The following is a 21,573-nucleotide window of genomic DNA, read 5'->3' as shown; positions in this document are numbered from 1 at the left end:
CTCAAAATTGACAGTTTTAAATGTCAAAATTGAAAAACAAAGTTGATTAGAAGTACAAAGATTCATATGAACACCAGGTATGCTGAGACATTTACATATGGAGAGCGTGTTGATGCATCTTTACTTTTCCATTTTCAAAGATAGTGGTGGTAATCTGTCCATACCAGCATGTCTGGATGAAAAGAATAGCGTAGGGCTGATCTTCCAGCTACTGGTGGGCTACATTTACAACTTGCAGAGCTTGTTGTTATTTTCAGAGGCACCACATGATTGGAACCAGTTTTTTTGTTTTGGGTTTGGGTTTTGGGTGGTTTTTTTTGGTGGGGTGGTGAGGCTTCAAGCTGTCAGGAGCCATTGGTTGGAACAGACGGGAGAAGCAATGTGGCCTAGTGGGAAAAGCATAGAAGCAACATGGCTCAGTGGAAAGAGCCCGGACTTTGGAGTCAGAGGTCATGGGTTCAAATTCTGACTCCGCCAAGTGTCAGCTGTGTGACTCTGGGCAAGTCACTTCACTTCTCTGTGCCTCAGTTACCTGATCTGTAAAATAGGGATTAAAACTGTGAGCCCCTGGTGGGACATGGACTGTGTCCAGCCTGATTAGCTTGCATCTTCTCTAGTGCTTAACACAGTGTCTGGCACCTAGTTAGCGCTTAACAGGTACAATAATAATAATTTAAAAAATAAAAGTAAACTTAGCCAGTCCATGCTGCCTGCAAGGGAGAGCTCTCCTGGATTTAGCCTGGGAGAGGATTGTGAAGACAGAAGACATGGGAAGTTGTTCCAATTCTTAACCTCTTCCTTTCCCTTCCAGATAACTTCAGTGTTTTCTGCCCAGGATGGCCAAATGTGTTGCCCCACTTCTGCTCTTTAGGAGCCTTAGGATATATTTAACAGCTGCTGTGGTATTCTGCTATCATTTCATTTTCTCTCATGTCTTGTCCAGTGAAGCTATCAATCAGCTGTATTCATTGAGCTCTCACTGTGTGCAGAGCACTGTAATAGCATATAGGTGAGTACAACAGACATGTTACTTGCCCACAAGGAGCTTACAGTCTAGAGGATCAAAGCTATGAACTGTGTTCCACTGTTGATAATAATGCACCGATGACTCTGCTACTGGGGGTTGTTAGACGTGAGGGAGAGAAATCTCAAGCTGTTTTCACTCGACCCCTGGTCTCTTTAAGGTGAGAATTTGGAAGAAGAGACTCGAAGTGATGTCTGAGAAGATAGGCAGGGGATGAAGTGTTAAATGGAAGTAGAAGGAAGAGGATAGTAAGGGATTATGTAGGTGACAGTTTTTCATTTTAGTCTGTGGAGCAGAAATCCAGAGAAAAGATGAGGTAGTGCGGAAGACCAGGGCCACAGTCTGTGATCACAGGCTGCACCCCTTCTCCCTAGCAGCTATCTTACAGTGAGGGCTGTTGGCTTCCCTTTATTCACCACCCTCAATACTTCAGCACTAATATCTTGTCTTATGCTGTCGAGTCGCTTCCGACCCATAGCGATTCCATGGACACATCTCTCCCAGAAGGGCCCACCTCCATCGGCAATCCTTCTGGTATGGTATCCGTAGAATTTTCTTGGTAAAAATATGAAAGTGGTTTACCATTACCTCCTTCCGTGCAGAAAATTTGAGTCTCCATCCTCGACTCGCTCTCATGCTGCTGCTGCCCAGCACAGGTGAGTTTTGACTTGTAGCCGATGGCCTTCCACTCCCTAGCCACTGCCCAAGCTAGGAATGGAAAGGGTAGGCCTCTGCTTGACTCTCCCTCCCATAGCCAAGACTGGTAGAGTGCTGGAAACTCTCCAGGTGTGATCCTGAGGGTCAGCACTTACGTACATATCCTTATTTTATTTATATCAGTGTCCCTCTTCTCCTCTAAACTGTAAGCTCATTGTGGGCAGGGAATGGGTCTGTTATATTGTGTTGCACTCTCCCATGCACTTAGTACAGTACTCTAAACATAGTAAGTACCCAATAAATGTGATTGATTTATTAATTAAACAGCCCTTCCAAGCATCTTGTTGCCACATGAGTATCCAGAATATTGGGTTGAATGGTCCACTGATGAAATCCAGTAGTAGCATTTTGTTCGTTTTCTTCAGAGTCTATGGCCATTAAGGAGCTGGATAATTTAATGGTTAACTAAGTCAGTGTTGAATTTTTAAGTATATTACCACTTCTTAGCCCCATGGTACAACCCTGCTATTTCTGATCAGTTTTTCTGATGCTTCATCAAAGCAATGCATCGTACCCTGTGCCCTGGAAGAATGAATTAATCTCACATGAGTGGGTAGTTCACTTCAAAAAAGTATTTATGGAATGAAACATCCTACAGGACCAGGGCAAGTGTATTTGCATTGGTATTGATCGCTAATCAGCTTCCCGTAGCCCCTTAATGCCTAAGGAGATGGATGATGGTAGAAGTTAGGAATTGACAATAGTGTTCCTAATAATGTGTGTGTGTGTGTGTGTATTATATAATTTTAATTACAATTCAAACCACCCATATATATTTTAGCAAGAAATGTAATTATTTCCTAGTTACCCATAAACAGGGCAGTGCTAATTCAACATGCTATTATGCTTTTTAATATTCCTCAAGTAGGGAGAAATGTGTATTTCCCTTTTCTATATGAAATCAGTGTTGAAAAGGTCATTTAGATGGTTCATACAAATCACTCAAAACCACGAAAATAGATAAGTATGGTATTTTCCAAAGGGCAAAAATTGAATCCCAAATTTAGCATATCATTAGCAGTCGTGTATTGTATACAGTTGTCATTGCTTTTCTAAAGCCACAGGATGTGAGTTTACTTGGCATATTTTGTTTCTTCATCCTCAGTTCTATTTTTAATTACTAGTGAAAGGGATAATAATGAAAAGAACAAAGTTCAGTTATTATGCCAGCGACTAATTCATTTGGTAATAATTCAGACGGTATCTGTTGCTTCTTCGGTAAGGTAGGCAGGAGATGAGTGAGCAGTCCAAAAGAGGAAATAATGCATTCCGCTGAGGTGCTGGAGGGAGAAATAGTACACCATTTCTGGGAGACATAGAGGCAGGACACTCGAGAAAGCTATCAATTTTGTGGAGCTTCCAGAAGTTTGAAAGGGATGATTGAAAATGTGCTCTATTTGGATTTTTTTTTTGGTTGTTTCTCTCAATCTACCCTATATCTTTATACCTGGTTGCTTCCCCCTAACTTGTAATATCTTTTAGTGTCTGTCTCCCCTTTACTGCAAGGATACTTTCTAATAACTACGGTACTCTCCCAGGTGTTTAGTACAGTGTTAGTCAATAAAAACAGTTCACTTATTGATTGAGGATAGACAAGTTTGGTTCTTCATGCTAGCAACTGTGCTAAATGTTGGGGTAGATTGAAAAAGAAAAACATGATTTAAGGCATGATCCCTGCCCCATAAGAGGCTCGGAATCTAAGGAGGAGAAGGCACTTGGAAAACAGGATTCTTACAGTCAAGGGGAGCGCTTGACAAAATCAAAATTTTAGAGCATTAATCATTAGTTATTGAGCACTATCTGCTTGCAGAGCACTGTGTGCAGAGCAAGTACAGTAAGGTTTGTATACATTATCCACTAAACTGTAAACTCACTGAGGGCAGGGAAAGTGTCTTCCAACTTGTTATATCGTATTCTTCCAAGCACTTAGAACAGTGCTCTGTACACAATAAGCACTTAATAAATACGATTGATTGCTCCATGCTTTCAAGGACTTTTCAATCTCAACAGCAATTGGAAGGAGTAAGCCTCTGGCCCCTCAATACTCCAGGCGAGGGACAATCAACCAGTCGATGGTATTGCTGGGAGTGTGAGGTGAGCACAAAAGTGCTTAGACTTTCAGTGCGTAGACAACTCAAAAGGGAAGACGAGACCGTATTGGGACTGTAGGGGATGTCCATTTTACCCACTGGCATCAGGAGAAATCCAGCTTTAACCTTTGCTCTTCCTCAGACAGCTGAACTCTTCCATCCCAACAAACAAGCTCCTCTAAAAGTGAGGCTATCTCGAACTTCCAGACATGGCCGATTAAGGATTGTGAAAAAAAACACCTCAGTGTTATAAGAAAGAAATATAAGCCCCTTTAGAATTAAAAATACCAAGTGAAACCATGAAGGTCCTAAAACATTGGAATATGACAAAAATGTGAATGTGTAGAAATACAAGCACTCATAAATCTTCATTGCCAAGGAAGGTGGCACTTTTTGCTTTCTAAGACATTATATAAAGTGATTTATACCAGAGTGGCAGGGAATTATACTCTGAGCTGTCTTGTCATCTGGAAACACAATACCTAGCAAAGCTTTGTGAGGAGAGTGGCATGAAACACTGGGATTTTGAAAAAAACAAGGAAAACTCTTTGTTCTATTTGTCAGAGTTTAAATGATGGAATTCTTCAAAAAAAATCAAAACATTATCCATCCCTGGTATTTATACTCAATCTCTTTGTGTTAGAGGTGTTATTAAAATTACTGGTTCAAAAATACTATGATATATGGCTTCAGTAAGTACACCTCATGCATTTGACTTTCCCCAATGCCCTGATATATTTTCTTTGAGGAAATGCAAGTTTTCTAGGAATTACAGTCACAAATTGCTGAAATATCATATTCACCTGCATCAGTGCCTCCACGTTATTTCTTCACCTGGATTTTTCAGTTGGAAAAAATATATATATTTTTTGTACCACATAAATGAATGCATGACTGAATAGAGCCTGCCCTAGGTTTGTCAACAGCAAGAATTGGATTCATGACCCAGTGTCGAGAGGGGTGAATCCAGGTTGAGGCATCAATCTCTCTTGCCTAGCTGATGGCTAGCTCTGGTGCAGAATTTGTTCTGACCGTTTTGACACCTGTCTGTATGTTTTGTTTTGTTGTCTGTCTTCTAGACTGTGAGCCCGTTGTTGGGTAGGGACCATCTCTATACGTTGCCGACTTGTACTTCCCAAGCTCTTAGTACAGTGCTCTGCACACAGTAAGCACTTAATAAATACGATTGAATGAATGAATGAATGAAAAGGAAGGAATGGCTATTTAAATTCATTTTATAATGGAAAACATGAGACATTCACTGTAGGGAAAAACCCTGGAAAAAACAAATTTCCTTTTTATGGAAAAGCCGTATCTCCATTACCCAACATTCATTTCCCACTGAGTTCACTCACTCACACACACACACTCACACATATACGCATACACACATAAATAAAACATAGTCATTTTCTACTCTCTGATGACAAATTGCCATGACCCCACTGAATTTCAGCACAACCTTTTTTAATCTTTCTACAGTTGGGAGGGTGGCTACCCGCAGAGTTAAGTGACTAGGCTCAGCTGCATGTATGCTAACAGAATCCCTTCCTGGAGGACAAGGAAGAGAGGGAGCTCTTGTTCATGTTGGTCATGCATATTTCCATTCTTTGTTGGACTCGTTTGAACCAATTCCTTTTGATTGACTACACTTTGACTGAAAAGTCTTGATATCCAAGAAGCAGTATGGCCCAGTGAAAAGAGCACAGGGCTGGGAGTCAAAGGACTTGGGTTCTAATCCCAGCTCTGCCACCTGACACTGGAGTAATTATAATAGTGGTATTTGTTAAGCACTTGCTATGTGCCAGACACTGCACTAAGTGCTCGGATGGTTACAAACAAATTGGGTTGAACAAAGTCCCTCTCCCACTTGGGGCTCACATTCTTCATCCCCTTTTTAAGGATGAGGTGACCAGGGCACAGAGAAGTTAAGTGCTTTGCCCAAGGTCACACAGCAGACACGTGGTGGAGACAGGATTAGAACCCACATCCTTTTGACTCACAGGTCTGGGCTCTATTCACTAGGCCACATTGCCTCATCTGTGTAACCTTGGACAAGTCATTTCACTTCTCTGTGCCTCCATTACCTCATAAGTAAAATAATAATAATAATAATAATAATGCTATTTATTAAGCACTTACTATGTGCAAAGCACTGTTCTGAGCACTGGGGAGGTTACAAGGTGATCAGGTTGTCCCACTTGGGGCTCACAGTCTTCATCCCCATTTTACAGATGAGGTAACTGAGGCACAGAGAAGTTAAGTGACTTGCCCAAAGTTACACAGCTGACAATTGATGGAGCTGGTATTTGAACGCATGACCTCTGATTCCGAAGCCTATGCTCTTTCCACTGAGCCACGCTGCTTCTCTAACTCCTACTTAGAGTGTGAGCCCCATGTTGGACAGGGACTATGTCCAGCCCCATTATCTTGTATCGACTCCAGTGCTTAATACAGTGCTTGGCACATAGTAAGCACTTAACAAGTATTATCATCATCATCATCATTATTCAGATGCTGCCCAGAAAAAACTGAGCATCACCCATTTGGCCACCTAGTGCTGGAGAGTATTTCACCATCCAACCTCCCTTCCAGATCCGTCTAATTACATTAACTCTGCATGCGCCTGCAAGGTAAGGTGATGACATCACACGAAAGTCTGATCAAAGCCCCAAATTGGAGCATTTCTCTGTGGGGGGCTTTGGGGAGAAAGGTGGGTAGGGGGTTCAGGCTCACACTCTTAGAAGCAGCATGGCCTAGTAGGTACAGCCCGGGCCTGGAGTCAGAAGGCCCTGGGTTCTAATCCTGACTCTGCCATTTGTCTGCTGGGTGATCTCGGGCAAGATGCTTCAATCTCTGGGCCTCAATTACCTCAACTGTAAAATGGGGACGGAGACTGTGAGCCCCACGCGGGACAGAGACTGTGTCCAACTCGATTTGCTTGTACCCACCTCGGCGCTTAGTACAGCGCCCGGCACGTAGTAAGTGCTAAGCTTAGAGAAGCAGCATGGCTCAGTGGAAAGAACACGGGCTTTAGAGTCACAGGTCATGGGTTCAAATCCCGGCTCTGCCAGTTGAGCGCTGTGTGACTTTGGGCAAGTCACTTCACTTCTCTGTGCCTCAGTTCCCTCATCTGTAAAATGGGGATTAAAACTGTGAGCCCCCCGTGGGACAACCTGATCACCTTGTAACCTCCCCAGCGCTTAGAACAGTGCTTTGCACATAGTAAGCGCTTAACAAATGCCATTATAGGTTCAGTCAGGGAAGAACCCTGATCCTCTACTTGCACCAGGGTCGTGGTGGTTCTTTTCTGGGGCCCTGTTCCAAAAGATGTTGCTTCCAACAAGTCCACCCAATAATAATAATAATGGTATTTGTTAAGCACTTACTATGTGTCAAGGACTGTTCTAACCCCACTGATCCCACAGTGCAGCAGTACATAACTGCCTCACTGACCATTTGATTTCCAGTCCTTTGCACAGAGCAGCAAAATAAATCAGGTAGGGGAACTGGGGAATGAAATCCCCATGATTGAGCAATGTGGGAGTCTGAAGTAAATCTAAGCCTACTGGAACGAGTCAGTAGGAACATTTCAAATAAACAGCCATCCAATCGGACATTACTAGATGTTTGTTCACCCTTAAAATGTAGAGTTAATGATCTCAAGCTGTATCTTGACAGCAAGAAACCAAGAGTGGGCTTCCATGAAGACAGACACCCCACAGTCCTCTGTGTCCCATGCAGCGGAAACTATTCACCGTGATGGTCATTTAAATCAAGCTTCTAAAGTATTTAAACCCATTCCAAGATGATTTGTTTTCTGAGAGCCTGAGTGATTAGGTCTTTGGAATAGAAAAAGCAAACATGGAGTTAGGATATTTTAGATTGGTGAATAAGTGTTTTAATGTGTGGGGGATCATTCTAAAATATAGCTAGTGGAACATGAAAGTTTCATAAAGCATTATGGGAAAGTTTACACTCTTTCCTTGTTTGTATGGACAGAACCCATATAAAGTTGTTCTGAAATGAATTGGATGCAGAGAAAGCAAGAAAACTGCATGTGTACTGAGTGCAGGAAGCATTATCAGTTTAATCATTTTAATTGCACCAATGTATTATTTCCATTACACATAAACATTTATTAGTTTTGAAATGAACCTCATATTAACATTTGTCTCTCCCATGCACCAAAATGTCAGACTTTCTTATTCATTTAGATTAGTAATGCCTCAATGAGTTGCAGAAACATTTTTATCTTTGCGGATCTTCATTATTTACTTTGACAAAATCAGTTCTATACATTATTAACTTCTTAGGGCTGCTGATCATTGTACCAGTGTTTCTTGTTTCGGTCTAAGACCATGATCCCTCCTGGTTCACAGTTCTAAATCATCTTTTCCTCTAAAGGCATGTTGCTTTGTATAATGTTCTCCTCGGTTGTGTATGTCAGTGACATTTCCTTTTGCCTGGGAAAATTTTCAGACCACTTTGATCAACTCTGCCTCACAGTGGCTATTTGTACTCCTTCTATAGGCCCAGAAAGAGGACAAAGAAGATTCAGCACTTGTTTCTTGTGCAAACCTGAAATGCACCATTGAGTGCTGTTAAAAGTTACCTTAAACAAGGGTTACTTTATGTCAGAACTCAGTCTACATTTCAAAGGGGATCCTCACTTCAATTCCAGTTAGCAGTGTGGCTCAGTGGAAAGAGCACGGGCTTTAGAGTCAGAGGTCATGGGTTCAAATCCCGGCTCCGCCACTTGTCAGCTGGGTGACGTTGGGCAAGTCACTTAACTTCTCTGTGCCTCAGTTCCCTCACCTGTAAAATGGGGATTAAGACTGTGAGCCCCCTGTGGGACAATCTGATCACCTTGTAACCTCCCCAGCGCTTAGAACGGTGCTTCGCACATAGTAAGTGCTTAATAAATGCCATAATTATTATTTATTATTATTAGTGACTTGTAGTCTGGGTTCTCGGAGAGACAGCATGGCGTAGTGGTTAGAGCACGGGCCTGGGACTCAGAAGGTTGTGTGTTCTACCACTTGTCTGCTGTGTGACTGTGGGCAAGTCACTTTCCTTCTCTGTGCCTCAGTTACCTCATCTATAAAGTAAAGATTGAGAGTGTGAGCCCCACATGGGATTCACCCCTCACATCCAAGCCATCACCAAAACCTGCCGGTCTCAGCTCCGCAACATTGCCAAGATCCGCCCTTTCCTCTCCATCCAAACTGCTACCCTGCTCATTCAAGCTCTCATCCTATCCCGTCTGGACTACTGCACTAGCCTTCTCTCTGATCTCCCATCCTCGTGTCTCTCTCCACTTCAATCCATACTTCATGCTGCTGCCCGGATTATCTTTGTCCAGAAACGCTCTGGACATATTACTCCCCTCCTCAAAAACCTCCAATGGCTACCGATCAATCTGCGCATCAAGCAGAAACTCCTCACCCTGGGCTTCAAGGCTCTCCATCACCTCGCCCCCTCCTACCTCACCTCCCTTCTCTCCTTCTACTGCCCAGCCCGCACCCTCCGCTCCTCCACCACTAATCTCCTCACTGTACCTCGCTCTCGCCTGTCCCGCCATCGACCCCCGGCCCACGTCATCCCCCGGGCCTGGAATGCCCTGCTCCCTCTGCCCATCCGCCAAGCTAGCTCTCTTCCTCCCTTCAAGGCCCTGCTGAGAGCTCACCTCCTCCAGGAGGCCTTCCCAGACTGAGCCCCTTCTTTCCTCTCCCCTCGTCCCCCTCTCCATCCCCCCGTCTTACCTCCTTCCCTTCCCCACAGCACCTGTATATATGTATATATGGTTGTACATATTTATGACTCTATTTATTTATTTATTTATTTATTTTACTTGTACATTTCTATCCTACTTATTTTATTTTGTTGGTATGTTTGGTTCTGTTCTCTGTCTCCCCCTTTTAGACTGTGAGCCCACTGTTGGGTAGGGACTGTCTCTATGTGATGCCAATTTGTACTTCCCAAGCGCTTAGTACAGTGCTCTGCACATAGTAAGCGCTCAATAAATACGATTGATTGATTGATTGATTGACAGGGACTATGTCCAACCCGATTTGCCTATGGACGGAGAATGTGTCTAATAAGTCTGTTATATTGTACTTTCCTAAGTGCTTAGTGCAGTGCTCTGCACACAGTTAAGTGCTCAATAAATATGACCATGTTCTTTCTTCTGGGCCGCACTCCTGATAGAAGGACAATTTTAGACATTTATATGAGTTTCTGTGTATTATATAGCTTAAATATCTATTCCTGGTATTTATTGAGTGTTCACTATGTCTAGAACACTGTACTAAATGTTTGTGAGAGTGCAATACCACAGAATAAGCAGACATGTTCCCTGCCCATAACAAGCTTACAGTGTAGAGGCGGAGATAGAAAATAATAATAAATAATTTACAATATATAATTTAAAAATACATACAAAAATGCTTTGGGGTTCAGGTTGGAGTAACTAACACATGTCCAGAGGTCACAGATTCAAGTGCATAGATGATGCAGAAGGGAGAGCAAATGGAGGAAAGGAATGTTTAGTTGGGGAAGACCTCTCGGAGGAGATGTGATAACAAAGCTTTGATGGTGAAGAGAGTCGTGGTCTCGCATATGTTGAGGGGAGAGAATTCCAAGGTAGGCGAGGATGCGGGAAAGGAGTTGGCAGTGAGCTAGACAAGATTAGGGCACAGTGAGGTTGCTGGTTCTAGAGGAGTGGTGTGTGCGGGCTATAGTAGGTCAGTGAGGTGAGGTAGGGTGGAGCAAGATAAGTGAGTGTTTTAAAGTCGATGGTAAGGAGTTTCCATTCGATGCAGAGGTGTATGGGACAAGCCATTGGAGGTTCTTGAGGAGTGGGGAGATGTGGACTGAACAGTTCTGTTGAAACCAGATCCTTGCAGCAGAGTGAAGCAAGTACTTCAGTGGGGAGTGTTAGGAGGCTGCGAGGTCAGCAAGAAGGTAAATGAGGTAGTCAAGCCTGGATGGGATAAGTGCTTGGGTCAGCATGGTAGCAGTTGGTTGGAGAAGACAAAGTTTTAGCTAATTTGGTGACAGATTGAATATGTGGGTGGAATGAGAGCGATTGAGTCGAGGATAAGGTTATGGGCTTTTGAAATGAGGGAGATAATGATCTTCAGATTTTTTTTTACATCTAGAATAATAAAAAATAATTTTGGTATTTGTTTAGCACTTATTATTTACCAAGCATTGTACTAAGTGCTGGGGTAGATACAAAATAATCTGGTCAGGAATAGTCCTTATCGCATATGGGTTTCATCCCATATGGGTTTCACAGTCCAAGGGGGAAAGAGAACAGGTATTAGATCTCTATTTTCCAGGTGAGGAGACAGAGGCCCAGAGAGGTCAAATGATATTGTGCTGTCCCAGGTGCTTAGTATACTGCTCTGCACACAGTAAGTGCTCAGTAAATACGACTGACTGACTTGTGAAGGTCACACAATAGGAAAGGGGTGGAGCTGGGATTAGAACACAGAACACTTGACTTTGAGGCCCGCGTTCTTTTCACTAGCCAAACTCATGACTTCAAGAGGAAGACAGCACAAGATGCAGGGAGATCAACAAGGAGGCTGACCCAGTAGACAAGGTGGGATATAACTGCCCAGATCAGCATACTAGTAGCCCAGAGAGAAAAGGGAGGATTTTAGCAATGTTTTGAAGGTAGGACTGACAGGATTGGTGACATGTTGAATATGTGGGTTGTATGAGAGTAATAAATTGAAGCTGTTCACTCTTTGGTGGGTCCCCTCTGTTTTCAAACCTGCTCACATCCATAAGGAAAAAAAAGTCTGGATCCCATCAAATTTTCCAGTTTTAACCCCATCACCCTACTTGAAGTCCTTTCCAAGTTCCTTGAATAGGGTGTATAACTTCTTCCCCCTTCATAACCACCAGATTCTCTCTTTCCCTGTTTTCAAGGCCCTGCCGAAACCATCTCTTCAAGGTCTTCCCTAAATGACTTCTAATCTTCCCAAATTATGTACTCAACAAAAACCACTTCAGCACTTGTGGCAACTGAGCACTTGTGGACATCTCTTCATATCCTTCTACTTAAACATTAACTCAGAAACACAGTCCCTCCTCCTCCTTCCTATCAGTAAATTATTTTAGCGTCTGCCTTCCTTGCTAAACTATAAGATCCTTGAGACCAGAAATCATCTTCATTTGTCCTATTTGCTCTTCTAACTGCTTGATGCAGTTCTCAGCAGAGAGGAGGTGCACAGAAAATAATACCAATGAAGATGAGAGTTCAGCATGGTGGGATTGGAAAAAGAGTTGTGGCTGCAGGCCCGATGACATCTTCCTTTCTAAACTCCTGTGCGCATCCAATTTGGACTGTGAATCTGACAGAGTGACAGCAGCTATCCTAGAATGCAGGAGGCAGTGAACCATTTTCATCACCCAGATTTTAGGACTTCGGGGACGGCTTTGAACCCACCCAGGGAAGCGGTGAAGTAGAGAGGTAGAGTTGAGGGGTGAAAAAGTCTGGGCGGTTTGTCAATCAAGCTGTCAGTCAAGCTCCAAAACCATCCGTCTTGTGTGCACTTCACAGTCTCTGCTAATATTTGATTAGTGTTTGATATTTGCTTAGACCCCTGTGGAATTTGGCCAGAGATGAGACTTTTCCCCAGGAAAATTCTATTCCCAAAATAGGCTTGGACCATGCAAATACAAGCCCTTAACTTGGGTAATAATACCGGCAGTGTTATTTGTAAAGCACTTTTTGTGTTTCAAGCACTTGTGAGAAGAAGTTTATCTTAGTAGATAGATCACAGGCCTGGGAATCAGAAGGATCTAGGTTCTATTCCCAGCTCTGCCACTTACCTGCTGTGTGATCTTGGGCAAATCACTTCACTGCTCTGTGCCTTAGTTATCTCATCTGTAAAATAGGGATTAAGACTGTGAGCCCCTCATGTGACGTGGACCGTGTCCAACCTGATTAGCTTGGATTTCCTTCGGTGCTCAGTGTGGTGCCTGACACTTGGTAAGCATTTAACAAGTGCTATTTAAAAGAAGCGTTGTACCCAGTGCTGGAGTAGATACGAGTTAATCAAGTCATCCACAGTCCCTGCCCGACATGGGAATCAGAGTCTAAATAGGAGGGAGAACAGGAATTGAATCCCAATATGACAGACGAGGAAACTGGGACTCGGAGAAATTTAAGTGACTTGCCTGAGGTCACACAGCAGGCCAACGGCTGAGCCGGCATTAGAACCCAGAGCCTCTGAGTCCCAGGCCCCGCTTTTCTCACCAGGTCACTAGTGGCACTGGGCACTTTAATCAATATTCTCTGCAGGATTTCTGTCTTAAGAGCATTAGAGCATCGGAATTGAGACACATCTTGTTGCTCTCATTGGAAGATTTCCTCAACAGTTGAAGAGCAGAAGCTTAAGTTTGAAAGCTGGCCCAGAGCTAGTTAGGAAAGAGAAGTATTTAATTTGAAATGATGGCGTGTTGTGGTTAATCCTTCTCATCTTTCACAAGGGCTTCAGAGATATTTATTGAACACCTGCTGTGTGCAGAGCACTCCACCAACCAATTAGGGAACATGCAAGAGCAGGGGAAGATGTGGTTCCTGTCTTCATGGAACCAATGGACCTGGCTAAGAGGGAGATAATAGATGCAATAGACTATTTTGCAACACAGCAACAGTTTGAGGCTTTGTGTGCACACTAGGTATGTACTTTCTGCAAATGGGGCTCACAAGGCACACCAGCTACTATACAGCGTTATTAATGATTGTTTCATTTGAATGCGTTTAGCTCCCAGAGTGCATATTGAGTACTGCTACAGGAATATTCTGTTCTTCCATGCAATAGAATAATTTCCTCATGGAAAGTAAGTTTTCTGTATTCATTCCCAGCCCCCCACTCGATTCTCAAAGCGTGTTCCTGGTGGATAGTTTCCAAACAGTTTTTTAATGGGTTTGTTTTCCCATTAACCCCATCGCCACCAGTCTCCCACTGTCCCTCGAGCATAAACTTAGTTTTGAAAACTCATTTCCTGGCCTGAGCCGAGCTCTGATCTAGCTGAGACAGTGAACCCAAAGAGGCTGCATTTCGGGACTGTGGTTGTTTTCCATTTTTATTGCATTCTTAAAGCCTAATGTCTTTGAGGCTCATAGCTTGTGGTCTCTGCTTATGTTCATGGCTGCCACCTCTGCCTATAGCCTGGCAACGCCTAGTACAGTGCCTCTTCCTTAGTAAGCACTTAACAAAAACCATAAAAAAAACCTTTCTGTCTAAAAAATGTCCACAAGAGCAATAGGAGAAGGAAGATATAAATTTTAAATTTTAGACCATTTCTATCTCAGAACTGGGCTGGATTAGATAGGTATATCTTCTGAATGCCTTAATATTGATATTTACTTGAATTTATTGAATTTCCAGTAACAAACATTACAAATGCATAATCCTACTAAAATCTCTTCCCTCACTTTACCTGTGTCTGACAGAGATTTTAGTAGGTAACCCTTAAAGGCCAGAAGTACGAGGGAATCTCAAAGTCCATAAAAATACAGGAGGGAATCATCCATACCGTGAATTAGACTTATAGGTGGCACAAGGCCCTCAACCATAATTGCTTACTGGCTCTATGAATAAATTTGCAGTGTCCATTTCTAGTACTTTGGATCAGCACATTTCTTGAAAACTTCCCCCGTAAGACATTTGGGTTAGCATCCTCCTCTTCAGAGGCCCATAAAGACTAAATTTACTATATACAATAAAGCACAGGGAAAACAATTAATTGATTCGATGGACAAAACTCTTTTACTGATTGAGAAGATGTATGGTGCACTAAAATTCAGAACCACTCCACATCCCTTCATTGGCGGCATTGGCTAGATTTACTTTAATTCGTATTTCCTTGTTGATTTTTAAACGACCGTCTTTTCCAGCTATTACTGCACACTAATGAGAACAACCCTTTTATTCTCATCTAATTATTATCATTCAGCCTCTTGGTTTCCGTGCTGCAGTGCTAGAAAATTGAAAATAATAACAGGAGGCAGTTTTTTTTGTGAAAATCTTCAGAGAAGAATGGTCCACGACAGGGCACCTAAATGAATAAAGGCCCATGTTTTAGGCGAGCGGGTGTGACCTGCTCAGGCCTTGGCCAGACCAACTCCATCTTGGTAACAAACCGTCACTTGCTCTGAACAAGCACAGCATGTATCTCCAGGGCTTGGTGCTTAGAATAGTGCTCGGCACATAGTAAGCGCTTAACAAATGCCGTCGCTATTATTATTATAAGGAACCGTGGGCCCCTCGATTCTGAAAACCCACAAGGTCACTCGGGTTGAAATTTCTGATAGGTCTTGCCACACGATCTTCCTAAATATGGCCAAGGAAGGAGGAGGATCAGGACGTAGCAGGGTATATATATATCCTGCTATTCCTTATGGATAGGGGAGATGTGAGCATGTGAGTTGCTGCACAAACTCTTGCAGCAGGTCAGATCTCTGTCACACGATGTGGCGAGTCACCTCTGCCGGACCCTGTGTTGTGCCGAGTGACCTGTTGGAACCAGGAGAGGTGGGTCTTCCCTATCTCCTGTGTACAAGGGGACCCCCGGATGATGCCCAAGGGCTTGAGGTAGCCCAGGAGGCATCATCAGAAGCTGGACCATGCTGACCAGTGTAATGGCTGGGGATTGAGATTGTGAGCCCCATGTGGGACGGGAACTTTGTCCAGCCCAATTTGCTTTCATCCTCCCCAGCACTTAAGAGAGTGCCTCGCACAAAGAAAGCGCTTAACAAATACTGTAATCATTATTATGATATTATTATGAGAGAGTTGGAAAACTTAATCTTATTTTGAATATGCTTTGGTTCAGGTTGGCCTCGATTCAGGACTCTCCTTGATGGGATTGGTTCCATATGGATCTCCCAGAACCTGGCTTTGTTCATTAAATTTTTAATTAATTAGAGTGCTACGAGGCCTGTAATCATGAAAGTGCTGTGCACATAGTAAGCGCTTAATAAATGCCATTATTATTGTGATTATTATGAAAAGTTTACACCAGCAGGAGGGATGTGGCCTGAGCAAGATGCAGGTCAGAGAAGACCTTTCAGGCTTATATCAAGCCTCATCTGAGTCCTGGCGAAGGGCCCAGATGACTCTGAAAACATCCAGTAACAAATCCAGTGCTTAGTACAGTGCCTGGCACAAAGTCGGCGCTTAACAAATATCATTATTATTACTGTTACTAATTAAGATATTGGTGGTTACTCCTCTTTTCATACCATTATTACTTCATTTATTTGTTAGTTATGTTACATATTAAACCCTTACTGAGTGACAAATACTGTGACAAGTACTGGGCTGGCTACAGATGAATCAGATCAGACTCAGTCCGTGTCTCCCTGGAAGACAGTGATTTTATTTCCATTTTACAGGTGACAAAACTGTGTCCCAGAAAGAAAGATTAGCACACACAGCAGGCCTTTGTCATAACTGAGACTAGACCCTTGGCCTTTTAGCTCCTATTTCCATGATTGTCCATAAAGAAGATTCCTTTCTAATCATCGTAGCCTGCAGTCAAAGCCTCTTTTGCCTAAATCACACCCTCATGGCAAGGACTGTTTTTGGTTTTTTTTGTTTTTTTTTTGTTTTTACTTTAGTTACATTTTCTTAAGCTCTGCACACAGGAGGCACACAATAAGTACCATAATAGCTGCTATTGCCAATGCATTTTACACCACAGGGAGCTTGAACAAAGCCTGCTTATTAACATATCATACAATTCATGAAAATAAATAGAAACCAGAGCAGTCCCTAACTGGAAACCTGGTGAATGTCCCAATTCAATTGAGCTGCAGTGTATGATATCTATGAAATTTTAGTACAGTATAATTAAATATTAAGTTTTCTTCTCATTTTTGGCTAACATGCAATCACATGCAGTCCTCTTTCCTTCAGACTGAGTCTGATGCAGGAGAGGGACCATGTCCGACCTGATTATCTTGTTTCTACCCCAGAACTTGGAACATAGTAAGTACTTAACAGATAGCCCAATTATTATTATTAAACCACACTGTGATCTCCCGTGAAGTTACAAATGTTGCATCCAAGATTGTAGAGAATGAAAGCTTTATAGAAGTCTTTTCTTTACTCATTGCCTTGAAAATACTGGCATCTTAGATTCATCTGATAATGGCCTTTAAAAATTCGTTTGTTAAAGACATCCAAAAGAATTAAGATAAAGAAATGTAGGGAAGAAGCATGGCTTAATGGCTAGAGCACCAGCCTGGGAGTCAAAAGGTCCTGGGTTCTAATCCTGGCTCTGCCATTAGTCTGCTGTGTGGCCTAGTGCAAATCACTTAACTTCTCTGTGTTTCAGTTACCTTATCTGTAAATTGGGTATTAAGACTGTGATCCCCATGTGGGACATGGACTGTGCCCATCCTGATTATCTTGAATCTACCCCAGCGCTTAATACATAATGCATGGCACATAGTAAGTGCTTAACAGATGCCATAAAAAGTGTGACTACTTAACCGCACTGCTACCCAAAAGTGACACATTAAAACAATGCCGTCTATCAAATTAAAGATACAGCAAGTCTTAGTTTTCAGAAGTCTGTAGTAGCGATAACCCTTCCATCCACAAACACAGAATGCAACCTGAAACTGAATTATTACCAGAAGTAAAATAAATCGGGAGGGTGATCTGCTCCAGTCCAAGAAATAGGCAACAGCTCAAACCTCCGCAATATAACTCAACGCAAGTAGCGTCACCTGCCAGGAAGGCCTCAGGACTAATGCATCTTTAGGGGATATTTATTGAGGATACGGTTCAGAAATTTAGAAAATACAGCTAGTCCCTTAACCTTTGTACGAAGAGATATATCCTCTGGTAGTCATCTCTCTAGCAAATGTTCCCATCAACCCAGAGCCTGATCCCCGTGCTTTGCCATGCTGGAGAGGGGAAGAGGGCTCTCAATCCCCGAGACTGGAGAGCCCAAGTGCTCACAGACCTAATGAAATGGGCATCGATAAGAAAGGCATTGACTAGACCGAGCTAGGTGTTCTTGCACTCTGATCCATCCAGGGAGAAATATCGGACTGTCTTAGATGTTCTTCCGCTGACCTTGAAGCAGACTGCCATTAGGCCCCAGAAAAAGTAGTTGGCTGCTTAGGGAGCTCAGAAAGGATGTGGTCATCTATGCCAGAGCCCTAATTGGATGCCCCAGATGGGTGCTTGGCTTTAGTCTCTCATGTTGCCTGATATCAAAGGGGGAATCAGGCTGGGTGGAGCACTGAGGATCCTCTTTCTGGAGCAATGCAGTGGGGTGGGTGGGGGAGTGGAGGACACTCACCTATTCCCCTGAAATTCCCCTCCTCAAGTCTTAACTCCTCCCTTCCTTGCTCCTCTTTTTCACTCCCTCTGCCACGTTTTAGCAACTGCAGTATGGCCCCGTGGAAAGAACACCGACCTAGGAATCAGAGGACCTAGGTTCTAATTCTGGCTCTGACATTCGCCCGCTGTGTGAATTGGGGCTAGTTACATAATTTGTTATGCTCAGTTTTCTCATCTGTAAAATAGGGATTAAGCATCTGCTCTTCCTAATTTAGACTGTGAGCCTTGTTCGGGGGGGGTGCCCATTCTGATTATTTTGTGTCGCCTCCAGTGATTAGCACAATGCTCGGCACAAGTATTTGCATTATGATTATTGGTGGAGGGGAAGCAGCATGGGATCCTGGGTTTTGCTTGAGTACCTAGACGAATCAGAGGAAGGACCAATTTCACATTCAGTGGATAGAGCACGACTCAGGAAGTCAGAAGGTCATGGGTTCTAATCCCAGCTCCACCACTAGTCTGCTGTGTGGCCTTGAGCAAGTCACTTCACTTCTCTGTGCCTCAGGTACCTCCAGCACTTAGAACAGTGCTTTGCACATAGTAAGTGCTTAATAAATGCCATCATCATCATCATCATCATCATCATCATCATCATCTGTAAAACAGGGACTAAGACTGTGTGTCCCATGTGGGACAGGGACTATGTCCAACCTAATTTGTTTGTATCCACCCCACTGCTTAGTACAGGGCCTGGCACATAGTAACCGCTTAACAAATACCACAATCCGCAAAATCTTTGACTTGAGAAGAGTAGTGTGTTTACTATACTGAGCATTTACTATTTGGTGTGCACAATTTTGTTTGACAAATTGGCTGCCAGAACTGCTCCCTTCCCATAAATTTTATGTGGCTCCTGGGCACTATTACTGATGGCCCCCAAACTCCTTTAATTAAAGGAACTTCATGCCAATTAGTACAGTCCATTAAATTGCAGGGTGTTCTGGTAATGGGATTAGAGTATTAGTCCCTTGGCTTCCTGTTACAGTGGGCTGGCTGTGGGAATATCCAGTCACCAAACAGCACCCAAAATCTTATGCAAAAGCAGAATAAATAGTAGAAAGTCTACTCCAGAGACTTCAAATCATGGACTACATTTCCCAGGAGCCTTCAGGAGTTTTGGGTTTTTTTTTTTTTAATGGTATTTGTTAAGTGCTTACTATGTGCCAGAAACTATACTAAGTGAAGTGCTTGGCTAGATATAGGCAGAGTTTGTGTCCCAAATGGGGTTCACTTTCATAATCCCCATTTTACAGATGAAGGCAGTGAGGCACAGGAAAATTAACTGACTTGCCCAAGGTTATACAGCAGACAGGAGGTGGATCAGGGATTGGAACCCAGGTCATCTGACTCCTAGGCCATGTCTTATCTACTGGAGTACACTGTTTCCACATCAAGCAAAAACTCCTCCTCACTGGCTTTAAAACACTGACTCACCTTGCCCCCTCCTGCCTCACCTCACTACTCTCCTACACACACACACTCAGCGTGGCTCAATGGAAAGAGCCCGAGGTTTGAAGTCAGAGGTCATGGGTTCAAATCCCGGCTCCACCAATTGTCAGCTGTGTGACTTTGGGCAAGTCACTTCTCTGGGCCTCAGTTACCTCATCTGAAAAATGGGGATTAAGACTGTGAGCACCCCCGTGGGACAACCTGATCACCTAGTAACCTCCCCAGCACTTAGAACAGTGCTTTGCACATAGTAAGTGCTTAATAAATACCATTATCATTATTATTATTATTACATAGCCTGCACACTTTGATTCTCTAATCTAACTCTCTCACTGTACCTCAATTTCACCCCTCACCCACATCCTGCCTCTGGCCTGGAACACCCTCCCTCTTCACATCTGACAGACGGTTACTCTCCCCCCTCTTCACATCTGACAGACGGTGACTCTCCCCCCTTTCAAAGCCTTATTGAAGGCACATCTCCTCCAAGAGGCCTTCCCTGACTAGCCCCCTCTCCCCTCCATTTTCTTCTCTCATTCCCTTCTGCATCACCCTGATTTGGTTTCTTGGTTTTCCCCCCTCCCAGCCCCACCAAGTTTATGCGCATATCTGTTATTTATTTATTTATACTAACTTCTGCCCCGCCCCCTAAACTCGTGGACAGGGAATATATCTGTTTATTGTTGTATTGTATTCTCCCAGGCTCTTAGTATGGTGCTCTGCACACAATAAGTGCTCAATAAATACGATTGAATTGATATGAAGAAGACCAGGAGAGTGAAAGGTATTGCGATTTAACCAATCAGGACAGGGTATGAGAGAAGGTATTTAAAACACGTGCAGGGAATTCACGTGGGATTTTCTGTCCTGAGTCTGTGCTGCTCTTCTCCGTATGTGAGTAAGTACTAACCTGCCCTAAATTAGTTAGTGAGGCTATGTTGATTTTCGGATCCTATTATTGTTTCTGGGTATCAGAGAATTTATTTTCTCCAGGTTGGCTGCTGTGGAAGGGTTTTTATCTATGTTAATGTTCTCTCTGTATGAATGCAGACAGCATTGTGCTTGCCTGATTTAGTTTAGCAATCTCTTTGACTCCAGTACATGGACTTGAGTTCAGCTTCTTTTCCTGTATTCAAGCATGAGACCTTTGAAGGAAGTGCTGGGTGTTTTCTTAGAAAAAACATGGGCGAGACAGACCATAAACTTTATAGTGGCTAATAGTCATATAGAAACTCAGTTTGAGAGCTCTGACAAAGCACCAAAAGGACCACGCCCCAAAACCTATGATGCTTTTGAACTCAAATGGAAAAGCTCATGTAAGCAAGTACATTCTTCTTCATGATCAGAATATTTTCTCACCTTTCCTGTTGTAGAGCAAGCTGGGCCGTTTATAAGGCAAGGATACGGTGGCTTAAACTGGCCAATTTTACTTTATGGTTAACAGAAGGCAGGTTTGTTATCGGATATTTGGTGTCCGTCAGATTAGGCTTGGTTTTATGGCCAGAGATGAATCTCTGAGACCAGCAGATAAAGCTGAAGAAAATACATCACTTTGTTCAGCGGGAGCTTGACTTATTTACTGAGGTGGCTGATGAACTTATCACTAATGCTTTTCTTCATCTTCCCACAGATTTCCCCACGATTTCAGGAAAGTGGCCACATCTCAGAGCTGCAGAGTCTGGAGTTGATAAACAGCGGGGAGGTTTGTATCCTACACTCTCATTTGTGTAAACAGTGTGGCATACAGGCGTCTAACTGATTAGCGATGAATGGTTAGAGAAGATTAATCTAGTGTCACAGATTTAAGCCCTCCCTATTTTTCCCAACCTCTAGCTTGTTCATTTTCTTCATTAAATGTTTTGAAAGGAGCCACAAGTTTTCAGCAGTCCACAATTGGTAAAGGCGC

General features: G+C 43.1%; 1 non-coding gene across 1 annotated transcript; it reads right to left on the bottom strand.

Moving 5' to 3' along the window:
- Positions 1–1,690: 1,690 nt before the first annotated feature.
- On the bottom strand, positions 1,691–1,827 carry LOC119941737. Its single transcript, XR_005455317.1, has one exon. It is a non-coding gene; the product is annotated as a small nucleolar RNA SNORA7 (small nucleolar RNA).
- Positions 1,828–21,573: the final 19,746 nt, after the last annotated feature.

This window comes from Tachyglossus aculeatus, chromosome 20, assembly GCF_015852505.1.
Source record: "Tachyglossus aculeatus isolate mTacAcu1 chromosome 20, mTacAcu1.pri, whole genome shotgun sequence".
Taxonomy (NCBI): Eukaryota; Metazoa; Chordata; class Mammalia; order Monotremata; family Tachyglossidae; genus Tachyglossus; species Tachyglossus aculeatus.
The sequence above is the reverse complement of the archived record's forward strand: the minus strand, read 5'-3'. Positions and strand labels throughout refer to the sequence as shown.